At 33.5% G+C, this 15114-nt stretch overlaps 1 long non-coding RNA gene across 2 annotated transcripts; it reads left to right on the forward strand.

The window, feature by feature from the left end:
* The first annotated feature begins 2655 nt into the window (after positions 1-2655).
* Positions 2656-14876, forward strand: LOC128222661 (uncharacterized). Of its 2 annotated transcripts, none has more exons than XR_008259196.1 (7): positions 2656-2969; positions 7601-7687; positions 8463-8575; positions 10042-10152; positions 11167-11244; positions 12159-12261; positions 13157-14876. It is a non-coding gene; the product is annotated as an uncharacterized LOC128222661 (long non-coding RNA). The 2 variants fall into 2 exon arrangements; XR_008259195.1 differs by lacking the exon at positions 2656-2969 and adding an exon at positions 3124-3204.
* Positions 14877-15114: the final 238 nt, after the last annotated feature.

Below are 15114 nucleotides of genomic sequence, written 5' to 3' on the forward strand. Positions count from 1 at the left end.
TGCTATTTAAGACTCTATATGTCCCATTAAGACAATATTTATTTATTTTATTTTCTGTGTAAGAGTCGTGTTACTCAATATATTGTTTTCCCTCCTTGTGTTAATCATATCGTGACGTTGTGTGTTTTGCTTTTGTTAGATATTTATCCTTTCACATTTACTGCTAAACCGCCGTGTTTGCTTTGTATATTTGTTTTATTTTATTACTATGTTGCGATGGATTATCAGTATTTGAAACATAGTGCATATAATTAAGAGTTTTTTTTTTTCTTTCTTAATATATGTTTCATCGGCAAAGAACATATAAGACATGTGGAGTTAATGGTAAATACGAAATCAGGGTCATCTGTTTCATGGTAGTTCATGACAGTACTTTTAATTTTGATTTACAAGTAAAAGTGTTTAAATTTTGTAAAAATACTTATTTAAACACTAGTGTTGTTTTTTTCGAAAGTGTTTGCGGAACATCTTTATTTCCTTTACAAATCTTTCTTATCATATTATAAATTATTGAAATGGTTTTAAACATCTTGCAGAAATGTTATTTGTCCGTATTGTAGAATTACCTTTCATGTTTTTTTACCATATGATGGCATATCTTCTTTAGCTGAAAACCAGGTCCGGATTCCATTATAGTTCCAATATGCATAGATATATGTTAAGTTTGTTTATTAAAAGTCCCCGCTATTAGAAGGACCTGGGGGGGGGGGCATGCTGCAATTGACTGTTGCATTACTTGGATTTTTTCTTAACTTTATGACACGCCCCTTACAGTATATTATAGTCAAGTTAAGTAATATTTATTTACAGAAATTGGATAACTGAACAAGTAAAGTAAACTGTACTGAGCTATTGAAGCCGACCTACATACTTATAAATCAAAATTGATATTTTAGGGTCTACACTGAACAAACCCAAAATGTTAGTTTTGATTTGCTAAATTCGAACTGTATTTAGTCTATCCAAACAAAATTTACAGTACCATCAGATAACAACTTTTCTAAAAATTATCTCTTTGCAAAATAGGGAAGACAGGTTAAAAGGTTATCTGTGACCAAAAACATACTGTTCAAAATTTCGAATATTCATTTATCGTTCGTTCAGTAAAGAACATGCAATGGCATAGTGGTTAGAAAATCTGATTCTGACAGCGGTGCTGGACGTCAGGAGTTCAAATAGTGTCATGAGTTCAATGTACCAAAATAATACCTTTGGAATACACAATTATCTATAAAAAAGGCAGAGCAAATTGCTCATATTGGAGTAATAATGCCTTAGATCGAGCTTGGATAACTTCAATGGTGATGAGGAAGCCTATGACACAGTAAGCGGTTCACACCCAGGGAAATTCTCAGATAGAACAGCGCTTATGAACTTGTTCATTACATTTTTCATTTGCCAAGTAAACATAATGTCAGTGATTTCATCACTATTACTATTAAAATATCAGTTTTCTTCTTCAAAGCTTCTCACATTTGCACCATTTGTTTACCATTTATCATAACATTGGGAAACAATTTTAATCAAAACTGAATACAAAAAGATAACAAACAAACAAGGATGAAACATTTGAAAATACAATAGATTTCAATTGGTTTCTATTTTCTTGTTTATTTTTGCTTGAAATTATTCTGCTTTAATGTGATTATTGTTGCTTAAATTAGAACTTAACACTTCGTGAATATTTAAGAAATGCAAGGGGTCAGATTTCAGATTGCTCATTATTTCTGGAACACTAAATACTGTGCATGTGTATTAATACTGTACATGTGTATTTGATTGTGTACACTGCACTTTCTTGTTAAGCATTCATCCAAATCATTTGGGTAAATATTGGCAGAAAAAAACTGCTTTTGGATTTATACTGGTCATCAAAACCGGCACGGACAAAACATAAGATGTGTTTAATTAATGTGCGGGAAAGAGGTATAAAGGTGTTGGCCCACAACAAAATGCTTCCGGGTCGCAGTACCCCTTCAAGTAGTTCTTGAAAAAAAATGATTCTCTCAGGTAGCATTTGATTATTTGTACATTGTATTCTTGTATGTATTTTCAAGTTTACACATAATTTATATCACATTTAATACAGTGATGTGGTTTGGAATGATATTTTGAAGGACGTCTTTCTTTGGGGGATGGATTTAGAGATGACCCCAGAGATGCGGCCATGACTGTGGCACGTGTACGTTATAGATAGCGACTGAAAAGAAATGTTGATAGCAGAAAACGAAACTATCTTGATATGGTTTTCTGGTGTTAAATTAACTGACAATTAAGTGTTCATAATTTGTCGGAAAATAGTGTCATAGCTGATATCTATTCGGCAAATTCAAAATAAAGTGGTGAGCTGGAGTGATTTTACATATATATATATATATATATATATATATATATATATATATCTACTACAGATATTAAGGTGACCATATATATATTAATCTAGGCATTACGGGGACCGCTGGATTAAGGCGACAAAAATTGGTCTCCTTAATATTTTCAGTCCAGATTTGATGTATCAAATGTCAATAAAAATGTCCATTGACAGTAAGTTGATAAGCTTGAATGTTTATTTACGAGATAATTTCATTGTTTTAAATCTTATTATCCTTTAATATTAAAAAAAATATTCTTAAACTTTTGTGTGTGTATATTTGTGTATCCATAAAAATAGCTATTAAGGCGACCAGGGAAAAAATCATAATTTTGGTCAAAAATAGCTATATACTAAGCATTTTTTATTTGTTTTACTTTATTTAAAGCCTATTGTATATTATCCCGAAGTTTCATTCCATAAAAAACAGAAATAAGGAAATTCGATATTTCGTGTACCATCAGCATCCAAATTTTCAAGTATACAGAAATTTAACTTTCCGGAATATAACGGAAATTTTCGGGTATCTCCGTGGTACCATCTCCGTGCAATTATGCAGTATGGCGTTCATCTCTTACGGAAAGAGAATGGTAACTTGGTAAGTGTTTAAAATACATATTCAACGTTTTTTTCGTTTATTTTTATGACTTTTGTACAGTAGTATAAATCGTCCACCCTTTGGATGAAAAGCAAATGATTTATCCGGATTTTGTTCATCCGAAACTAAATCACTAGTATCAACATCCGGTGTTATTTTTGCTGGTATTTTGGAGAAACCCGATTGATTTCTAGCAAACTTGGTTTACCACTACATCGTCGCTTATTATTGTTTGGTATGTTCCAATCTAAAAAGGGATTTGCTCCCTTAACATCTCAGATTTTAATAAATAAAAGACGAAATGATACAAATGCCTTACATTTTGTTTGTCAATGTCATGTCATTAGTCATTCTCATCACCTTTGAATAGCAGAACAGAACGAACACTATCACCAATTCGTATTGTGGCTTTTTGCATGTGTCTTAAATGCTCATATTTGATAATAAATGCAACAATAAAATATTTCCCTTATTCTGCCACAGTTATGCACCAGTCAATTGTAACCATGGCCCCCAGGCAGGTCTTGTTTATACCAGGGATAGCAGGGGAAATGGGCCATGTTTTTACGTTCCAGGTGGACCAGCAGTGCTGAGTGAATGCGGTGTTATTGTTTTTGCGCTGAAAACTGGGAATGGGCCTAACCTAGGATGTCCCCAGGGGCATTTGACGGGGATCTGGTCATTTCGTAACCTTACCATTTCGTAACTGCTGAATCTTGGTTATTTCGTAACCATTTTGTTAGTCAATTCGTAACCGTCAAGAAATCAATTGCTCATATGGTTACCACCATTTAACAAGGTGATAAATAGTACACTTAGCACCTCGTTAAGTGTATTGTTCGAACGTGGATGTATATGGCACAGTAACCGAGACACTTATTGGGAGACATTACTCAAATTCTCACTAGTAACAAGCCAATGCTAAATTAGAAATGATTTGTTATACTACCAAAATATGTTAATTATTTTCTTACATTTTGCTTACTTATAAACAATAATTTAAGACTGATCGTGATGTATTTTTGAGTAAAATTACGTTTACATAAAGGATCATTCTTGACCTATTTCATTGACAATATTTGTTCGAATTGTTTAAAACGAACAAAATTTTGTTCTGTTCTTTTCTCAATTGATCCATATTCTGCATACTTTATATCCGAAACCGACAAAAAACAGCCTAAAATTATTAGTTATGGTACAGTGGAAATTCACTAAACCGGATCTCCACAAAACCGGAACCCCGGAATTCCGGATACCGGACAAAAAAATCGAGAAAATTTGTTAGTTGTCAACGTAATTTTACCTCACGAAACCGGACGTTTTGTTCAAACATGTCAAAATAATTCTGTGTATTAGGAATTCGCGAATCGTGTGTCACTTTGTTTTGACAGCCGGTACGTCGTTAAATATTACACCTGTGATGTTGTGTTAACACGATAATCGATAATGATGATTGCGCTGTGGATTGACTGTCGCGCGATAATCAAACGATAATCAAACTTGTGAAAAGAAAATTGATTAAAACATTTATTTGTTTGTTGCAGAAAATAAAGAACTAGAAACGGTTTTTTAGTGATCATTTTGAAGGGTTGTTTTATCTAAAGACTTCTATGATTGAATCAAATTAGAGCGGTGCTTTAATTAAACTATCAAACATACTAAACAAGCATTCAATTACGAGAGTTGTTTTATTTCAAGACTTGGAAAAAAGATGGTTATAAAAACGCAGAAATGTTTAATTATGCTTATCACTTTTGCAAGTGCTTTAATCATGTCTCAACCTCCGTCTAAAAGTCGGTGAATTGAACTGTCCCTAGAGGACAAAAGCCTTTAAAAGTTAACTCAGTTAATATATTGAGTAAACTTACTCCGGTTTAGTGAGTTTCCAATGTATTAATTTCCAATAACAAGATACAAAATTAAACACATCGGCACATTTTTAATACAATAAGCATATAAAAAGCGCATACTCTCATTCGGCAAACTCACTACATTTTACAATACTTCTATGCAATTTAAAAAAAATTGAAATTCTAAAGTTATATGGTCTATATATTTAAAAAATATTGGCTTAAGGTCACAATTCCTCTCAATGGTAGAAAATCTATGAATTAAAAAATTATTACATTTAATATTCAGCCTACTTATAATATTTCCTTCGCAACATAAAAAAATAGCTAGTGTGAATGTTTCTATTTGTCATAGTTTCAAGAGTTTATTGGCAAATCGCACTAAACTATTAGGAATAAAGAAGGAATACAACTACTAGATTTAACTTTGTTTATGTTGTTATTTTTATGTTTTATACTTACAGTAAACTTATTTTGTAAATTCAAATGGTATTAAATTAATTCCTCATAATTATAGGAGTCAACGGTTAAGATATGACCATTCGATTTCTTAACGGTTACAAATTGACTAACACAATGGTTACGAAATGACCAACAATAAGTGGTTACGAAATGACCATAATTCATTTGACAAGGCTTTTACCAGCTGTTTGTCTGTGCAGAGCGGGAATTTTACCTGGGATTGGCTGGACCGAAAGTCAAAGTCCCCGCTATTAGCAGGACCTTGGGGGCCCATGCTGCAATTGACTGTTGCATTATTTGGATTTTTTCTTAACTTTACGACACGCCCCCCTACAGTATTTTATAGTCAAGTTTAGTAACATTTATTTACAGAAATCGGATAACTTAACAAGTAAACTGTACTGAGCTTTTGAACAAACCTACATACTTATAAATCAAAATTGATATTTTAGGGTCTACACTGAATAAACCCAAAATGTTAGTTTTGATTTACTAAATTCGAATAGTATTTAGTCTATCCACACAAAATTTACAGGATCATCAGATAACAAATTTTCTAAAAATTCTCTGTTTGCCAAATAGGAAAGACAGGTTTAAGTGGGGTTAAAAGGTTGCTATCTGTGACCAAAGAAATACTGTTCAAAATTGTGAGTATTCATTTATCTTTCGTTCAGTAAAGAGCATGCAATGGCATAGTGGTTGGATTAGATAATCTGACAGCGGTGCTGGACGTCATGAGTTCAAATATTGTTGTGAGTTCAATGTACCAAATGAATACCTTTGGAATACACAATTATCTATAAAAATGGCAGAGCAAATTGCCCATATTGTAGTAATGTCTTAGATCCAGCTTGGATAACTTGGACACAGTAAGCGGTTCACACCAAGGGAAATTCTCAGATAAAACAGCGCTTATGAACATGAACATTACATTTTTCATTGAGACAAAGAAAATACATTATTGCTGATCTTCTGAAAACAAATCTTGGATTTAAACAAATCACCAACAAAAATATATGCATTTTAATCACACAATGTTAACAACAGCGCCACAGATCTTATCTGTATGTTTAGGGTTTTTAAAATTTAGCAGTTAAATATAGATTAGCATACTGGTAGGTCTGGTTGGTCTGTTGCTTTAGATGCTAAGTAAACATAATGTCAGTGATTTCATCACTATTTCTATTAAAATATCAGTTTTCTTCTTCAGAGCTTCTCACATTTGCACCATTTGTTACCATTTGAATCATAAAAAGATAACAAACAAACACGGATGGAACATTTGAAAATACAATTCAGTTGGTTTCTATTTTCTTGCTCATTTTTGCTTGAAATTATTCTGCTTGAATGTGATATTTGTTGCTTAAATTTGAACTTAACTCTTTGTGAATATTTAAGGAATGTAAGGGGTCAGATTTCAGATTGCTCGTTATTTCTGGAACACTAAATACTTTATTTGATTGTGTACACTGCACTTTCTTGTTAAGCATTCATCCAAATCATTTGGGTAAATATTGGCAGAAAAACTGCTTTTAGATTTATACTGGTCATCAAAACCGGGACTGACAAAACATAAGATGTGTTTAATTAATGTGTGGGAAAGAGGTTTAAAGGTGTCCGCCCACAACGAAATGCTTGCGGGTCACAGTACCCCTTCAAGTAGTTCTTGAAAAAAAATGATTCTCTCAGGTAGCGTTTGATTATGTGTACATTGTATCCTTGTATGTATTTTCAAGTGTACACATGATTTATTTTAGGTTTGTACAATTTTAGTTTTATTAAAATTTTGACATTTTTTTAAGATTTGCCTGCTCCTGTCTAAACACTAAATTCTTGGTCTTTGGACTATTGTCTGCAACTTCAAAACACACTTTTTGGAACAGGACACATTTTTCTGATATTTTATCCAGTTTGACTGCAATATAAGTTGTATTTATCAATCAAGTAAAAAATGACATTTATATTTCCATAATTACCTGGTAGTTATTTGTTAATTTGTTTTAATTCCTGGATAGGTTTATTGCGAGTGTCATGGAAAGCTGGAACTTTTCAGTACACAACATGCAAACTGAGAATGAACTGTGTGTGCCGGCTTTGTGAACAAAAACGCAAGGCGGCTTTGGTTAGTTGCGTCAAGATATCCTTGGGACCCCCCCCCCCCGGACACGCAATACAATTTGTGTTTTGCTGATCTGTTGGGATCAGATCATCCATTTGGGGATTTAGATATGTTACCCCAGCCAACAGGCTGCATGTTTAATTTTACTCAATACTAAACTTTGTTTTAGTGCGAACATCAACATGTTTATCTAATTGCAGTTGCTGCTTGGGACAATAAAGTTAAGTCAGCAACCGTCTACCAGACTGCAAGATTCATCTCTTCCAAAGGATGTTGTACCTTTCCAGGTGGGTGTGCATTGATTGATTGATTGATTGATTGATTGATTGATTGATTGATTGATTGATTGATTGATTGATTGTGAGTTTGTGTAAATGAATAACTGTGAAACCATAACCAAATGTTGGGCTGTAAAGGTGTGTATGTGCTTGCTTCACATATTCTCCGTCCTGGTTGGCATACTGGACCGTCATCAGACACTCTGCCATGAATGTTAGAGAGTTTAAAGCTATTTCTTATTTTCCTGTGTAACTATATTGATGTTAGATTAAATTTATGCCGCGTGTTACTGAGTAACAATTTGAAATTGGGCCAAAATCATCAAGCTAGAGCTTTGCATAATCTTTTTCAAACTTCTGCGAGATTTCTGCCCTTGACAATATTTGCTCGCAGCCCCCCTCAAAGTTGCACTTCGTTCAGTATTTGAAAGCTTACGGATACACTTTTTTGTTAATTTGAGATCTTAATGTGGCTACTTCTAAGTAAATAGATGCTCAAAGTAACTAGATGCTCTGGCTGTTCACTGGGTGACAAAGGCTACCCAGTATTGGTTGTTTCTTTTTTCTGAAAAGATGTTTCTAGTGAATTGCCCAGTTGCAGTGGTTTTGACGCCACAGAACCAGCATAGCTCCATGACAGATATATATGTTTTCGTCATTGATGTCAGTACTGCTGTATTGGATGCCTCACAATTTCTGTGTGGAAATGTCATCTGATACACTCATAACGGCTTATTTCTAGCATAGCTTTCATAAGTGCATGGCCATTCTCTGTCATTTTCAGATACACTGTGTTTTGTGTGGATAAGAAATGCAGAGTGGTACCACCAATCACCTAATGGGGACAGTTCCTGCAATTTACAGAAAAGCTCTCAATTGTAGCCCTACGAACTTCAGGTAAGCGATAAATCTAGACTTCAAGATATCTCTGTACTCAAGTAAGTTTATACATCATTTGAATAAAACATAGGGCCGAATTCAGAACAATCACTCTCACTCACACTCAATGAGTTAATCCTCTGTAATCACATAACGGTCGAGATATTTTCGAGTGAAAGGTATATCCGTATTCACAGGTGTGAGTGAGACTCAAGTGTTTTGCGTGAGTGGGACATTTGTGAGTGCTCGGCTAGGCCACTTGAACCGCCCTCGAGGATTGGTTTTGAATAGGAATTGAATGAGTGTATGTGAAAACAGTACATGGCAAGTAGAAAAGATTAAATATATCAAATATTTGGAACAAATAAGGGACATGCTCGTTCCCAGACAATATTTAAGAGAGTGGGATAATCCATTGAAGTACATGTTCATTCAATAACGTGGCCATCTATAAACAAAACAAATTCAAAAGGATGCGCCTATCATATATTTGTTTTGTTTCGCAATGATCTTGAACCCCCAGCAATGTTGATGTTTGCAATTCATCAATGGCTGCAAAGACAGGCAGCTAAAGGTACGTGAAGTTAGCATCTTAGCGGCATCAAGTTAGCGGCCTAGCGGCGTGAGGTTGGCAGACTAGCGGCCTGAATTTGTTATCTATTTCAAGGTTCAATGGTTTAAATGGGAAATATGATAAATCAATGTTTTTAGTCATACATTAGCGGCCTTAAATTGTTTTCTACTTCAGAGCATTTTTATATGAGTTTTCTTCTAAAACAATGCTAAAATAATTGTAGATTATGCAAACAATGCAAGATTATATATGAATACATATTTAAATTACGTGATACAATGGAAAACGGCTACATATTTAAAACAGCAACAACAACGACAACAGAAAACATGCATTTAAACGTATTTTGCAACAGTTATTTACAACCCAAAACGTTTATTTTTATTAACCAATTGTTTTAAAATGTAAATTTCAGTTTCAGAATAACACTTATTATCATTTGTTTGTTGCCATAACTAACAATAAGGTACTCAAATCTCAAATAAACATATGTTTACAATGTATAATGTAAACATCACCATAGTCAAACAGATAATCCGATATGCTCATGTAAACATTTATTATAATTATATACTGTATTGCTCACTTGATGAAGTGGAGTGTTAGCAAGGCGTGTGAATACGAACAGATCACTTGAGTGTCACTCCCCATATTCCACTCAAGTGATCATTTGAGTGTCCCTTACGGGAATGTGGTTGGAGTGTGAGTGAGAGTGGATGTTCTGAATTCGGCCCTTACAATTTCAGCATCAAAATCCAGGTTTAGATCCCAGACCGAACTTTGTCTCCTTCATTAAACTTAATTTCAGATGTTCTATAAGCCACATACATGTTCACTACTTATGACGGATAAGAACTTTCGCAAATTGATTATAAATGCGTTTTCCCAGATTTACACCCTCCTCTTGCAGATACTGCCGATGGTGAAGCTTGGGTGCACTGGGCCGGTTTTCCAGCCGTGTGGAATCAACATCTCCAGCTGAACTGGGGCCGGGAATTATATAAGACTCCTTAGCAGCATGGTGAGCTTTTGCGTATTTATTTCCTGGCTCATATACCCGGCCAGACTTCTGCGTTTAAGCTTTCCTTTCGTCATTTTTTTAAATAACGTATCTCAAGTCTTTCAATGAAATCACAACTGTGACACCTTTGGAGACTAGATTTAAATTAAGGAACCATTATGTGTAGAAAGCCTTTTGGGTGATTTAAAATCAAATTAGTAAACAGGATTCTCATGGTTCATGGTTTATAATTGGCCTTGACCTTTCATTCTTTACTTTGGTAACAGCTGCTTAAGTATGTAAGAAGGGGGGGGGGTACAGATGTGATAGTAAACAGTGTTTAATAAGGTATATTTGTTTTTATTTTATCACCATTTTGAAGGTAATGATTGTGTTAAATCAGGGATAAGTAACAAGTTTAACACAAACACTGCAACATGTTCTTTATTTCAAATAAATCTATAAATTATCTCTGGAGAATTTAGTCTGATCACCATTTCTCAGAAAATGTAGCTGTCTAAGTGCCTATTCCATCAATGAGTATCACTGTCTTTAAATTGCTGTTGCGGTACAGTTTAAATTGCAAAAGTTTTATGGCCCTGCTTGTTTGCAACTCCTCATTCATTTTTGTACAGCGAGAAAAGTAAGGGAATTCTAGAGATTTACTAGTATTATGGATTGTTTTTCTTGAGTTACACAGTACATAAAGAGGAATAAGTGTGTACACAACTCCTCATTTTATTCCTGTTTATTATTTATATATGTAACATAGATGTGTACAAGACTTAGAAACATGACATAAAAGAGCTCACTTTGATAAATTTTCTCAAAAAAAGATATCTTTACTGTTAAAGTAAGAACTTTTACTGCATTGTAAGTAATGTCTTCTGCTCATCTTTATGACATCATTACATGGAATGGAAACTTCCCAAGATACATTTCCACATGGCGCAGCTCATTTATATATATTGCTGATGGATTGTTTAGAAAGGGACAGTTTTAATTGGACAAAATGTTTTAATCGCCATTTTACAGAGTGCCAGCCAGTCATTGCTGTTCTTTGCATTGCTGAGGAGGACAGTCCTGCCAACATAACAGTTTGTTCAATAACAGGTAAAAAACTGGTCTCACTTTACATTTTCAACCACTGCCAGATAATATAATCTTATATAATGATAACTCCTTCTTCACAACTGGTGTTAAATATATAATGATTAAACAAACAATAAAATGGAAATTATGCTCTTTAAACTCAGAACCATTATTGACTGTCAGATGCTACTGGTAAATGAACAGGTCTTGATGTCCTTTTCTTGAGATAATAACTATTTGCATATTGCCCCGGTACTACTATTGTACATTCAATAGAAAATCGTCTTGTTTGTATCGTTAAATGGCTTTATAATGTTCCCCACTTCCTGATTCTTGAAAATTACGTGAACAAATGACAATCCTACTACCATTTAAAGTTTGATTAAATATCGGACAAGTGTGTTTGTTTTAATTTGCCTTCTGCTTAAAGTAAGGGTATATATACTGGGCAAGAAGTCCTGAATTTCATTGTGAATGACAGTGATTATCCATAGTTTGAATTTGGTTCGGACATGTTTGACGGGAATTCAAAGACATTGTTTTGTCATCATTTTCGCATACATTGGTTCATTCCAAGATAAAAAATATAACCTTTTTCAAAATGTTCAATCTGTGAGAGTGCAGCTTTAATAGACCTGTAAAGACTTGTCGATGTGAAACTAAACTCTCAATCAAACTTTGGTAAAAGTCTTCATTTGAAGCAAAATATGTTTCAATACCCTGTATGAATTTTCTTCACTGGATATTGATTCATAAAAAAACAATGCTCCAGGGTGCGGAGCTATTTTTTTGCTATATGTCTAAATGGAAAAATCTTCTCCTCAGAAGTCAACTTTGTTCCCCAATGTGCAAGGCACAATCGGTGAAAATAATTTCAATAAAAGTCACTGATTATTATTATTGTTATTATTATTAATAAACTTTTACTATTTCAGGAGACAAACAGAAACACAGAGGTGCTATACATTCTGATGGAAAAACAAAAGCATCTCCCATCATTTTGGCGTGGCTCAGATCAAGAGGAGAATTTTAAGAAAGGTAATAACTGAGCAACTAAGAACATGCAAGTTGCACTGGTTAGAGTGTAAAAAAGACCCATCTCCCTTCATAAGAATTGATAATCATCACTGTATTAAATCAAGAAATTGAAACGTAAGTGTCTTGTCTTTTGCAGTGTTTTTGAAATATAATATAATTTTAAAAAAAACTAAATTATTATTTAATATGATTGTGAATGTGTGATGTTTTCTTCTGATCATTCACTCTCAAAAACCAGATACTAAAAACATATTTGTAGATTTTTTTGTTTTACTTGTAAATATAGCTTTAAGGTTGTATTTTAGTCAAAGCCTTTTATTCTGCTCAATACAAACTTAAATATTGTAAGAGTTATGGCCCTTTGTAATTTTTAAACAAATACATTTTTTTATGTTTTTGTAAGCCCATTATTAAGGGACTTTTAATATTTTCACCAGCTGCATTATAAAGTCAGACCAAAAGTGTTCAGTAAGTGTCCAAACAATAACTAAGTTAGAATCCTTTCTCAATTCAAGTGAGCGATATAGGGCCATCTCTGTGTTTGTCTGACTAAAAAACAATAATCAATCTTTGAGTTAAATTGACAAATATTGTTGTAGAATGTTTTGTGAAGACATACAATTGGATTACTTTTGTGTCAATAGGATTAAGGTTTCTGCACATAAAAATTATTTAGAATTGCATTTGGGTCAGGCGGTTCACGTTCAATATTACTTGCAGTATAAGTGGAAGCAGTGACTTAAAATTAATTACCAAACAGTTTCTGCTCAATTGCTTTGAGTTAACATACGAGTTATGAAACTTGGAATACTAGTTCTTGGTGGCATAAATGAAAGACCTTGTTTTGTCACATTGACTTGTAATCAAGCACTAACTTCCTCTAAATTCTCTTCAGGTGATGGTTGGGCACACACAAGAAGACATAGATCACAGGTGTCTAGCCATATGAGTAGATAGGAGTGTCACAATCTGCCAAACGTACTTCATCAGACGAGCAGAAAGCTTCTCAAGATCCCGCACTGCACACTAAGACATAGTCTTTGACTACAACAAGGTGATGAAAGTACAGAGAGGTCCAATTGAAATCAATTCTGTGCTGCTGTCATTTCTTCATTCTGGAAGTCGATGGACATGATTTATCATGGCATCAAGTGTGCAGTTTGCCGACTACCAGCAGTCTTGTTCACCAGCTGTGCAACTTGAGCTGGTAGCTTTATTGCTTGAAGCCACTGCATAAGAGGGGGAAGGTGCAGGCTCATCAAAAAGTCTCAAAAGTTGAAACTAGGAAAAGAAGTTTATCAAGAGTGTGAATCTATTTTGAAAACAATCGTAAACATACTATGAATTGAGATGCTTAAATAAAAAACCGCTATTCAAATATCAGGAAACTGCCTTTTTCATACTAAAGGGTAAATGATGTCGCCATTTCCTGTATGTATTTAAATAAGATATGTCTCCACAATTAATATTTTTAGGGAATTTTTCTCAACCTAATGAATGAGATTAAATTGTACAGTGTTATATGAGCTTAATATGTGTTTTCTCATTCTTTAAAATTGGTGAAAAATTGTCAGAAGATAATTAGACCAGTATCCATTACTGCAATCATACAATCAAATATACAGGGACAAGCCCACTGGGCATATGATATAATTAAACCCTGTTTAGGAGCACGAGGCAAACACTTTCAAACGTTAAAGCTGCACTCTCACACTTTGGATGTTTTGACAACCTTTTTCATTTTATGTCTTGGATTGGAACCATCCAATTTTTGCGAAAAATTAAATCCCAGATTTTTCTATTTAAGTTAAAACATTGATGTTTTTTATGCACTTTTCTTAAACCGTTAGTAAATATTAATTTTCGAACGGAAATATGAAATCTGCGATCGGATCTTTTGTCAGCAATCTTTTATCATTGGTTTGCAGATAATTACGCCAAAACTTGCTCATTCCAAGACAAAAAAAGTTGTGGAAACGGTATATCTGTGAGAGTGCAGCTCTAAATGTTTAATTGCTTGATTTTACTACTGTATTAGAAATTACAGGGATTGGGGCATATTTTTAGTGTTTTTATTGCTTGTTTTTGATTCATACAGTCATACTTTATTCTTCAGGGCACAACTTACAAATAGACAAAACTGGAAAATGGTCATATCAAAAGGTCAAAGATAATGCAAGTTGAACAATCATATTGTTCATGGCTTGTATTTTTGGTATATTTTGTTGCATATGCTATAGAAAAGTTGAAAGTTAAAAATAAATTCTTAGTTGAAATGATGGCTTTGAATGGTATTGTCAGATGAGAAACGGCACTATTAAGAAATAGGTATAATGGTACTTTATTTATTTTAATCAATTTTAGATATTATGAAAATTATTATCTTATTTAGTACATGAGACCTTTTAAACAGTTATTGACAATATAACAATGTGTATATGAAGCTTTAGATCAACACTTAAAGCTGCACTCTTACAGATTGTCAGTTTAGACACAAACTTGTCTCAAAATCGGCTGATTTGGTTATCATTCCTTTAATTCAGTCATATTAGATAATTCACGATAGAACCAATCAAAAATGTTTGGTAAAACTGCCGAAAAGTTCATTTACATTAAATTGTTCGTAATGTTTTTAGTCATTGTTCGTAATGCTTTTAGTCATAAAACATCATTTTTTTAACATAAATATGATGAACTGCAATATGATCTTTTTTCAGCAGTCTAATATCACTTCAAATTGGGTCTAGACATTTCTGCAAAAAATACTCCATTTATAGACAAACAATAAAAGAGTACCAGTAGTCAAAACGATCAATCGGTGAGATTGCAGCTTTAAATACACCTTTTAAGACC

This window comes from Mya arenaria, chromosome 16 (assembly GCF_026914265.1).
Source record: "Mya arenaria isolate MELC-2E11 chromosome 16, ASM2691426v1".
Lineage (NCBI taxonomy): Eukaryota > Metazoa > Mollusca > Bivalvia > Myida > Myidae > Mya > Mya arenaria.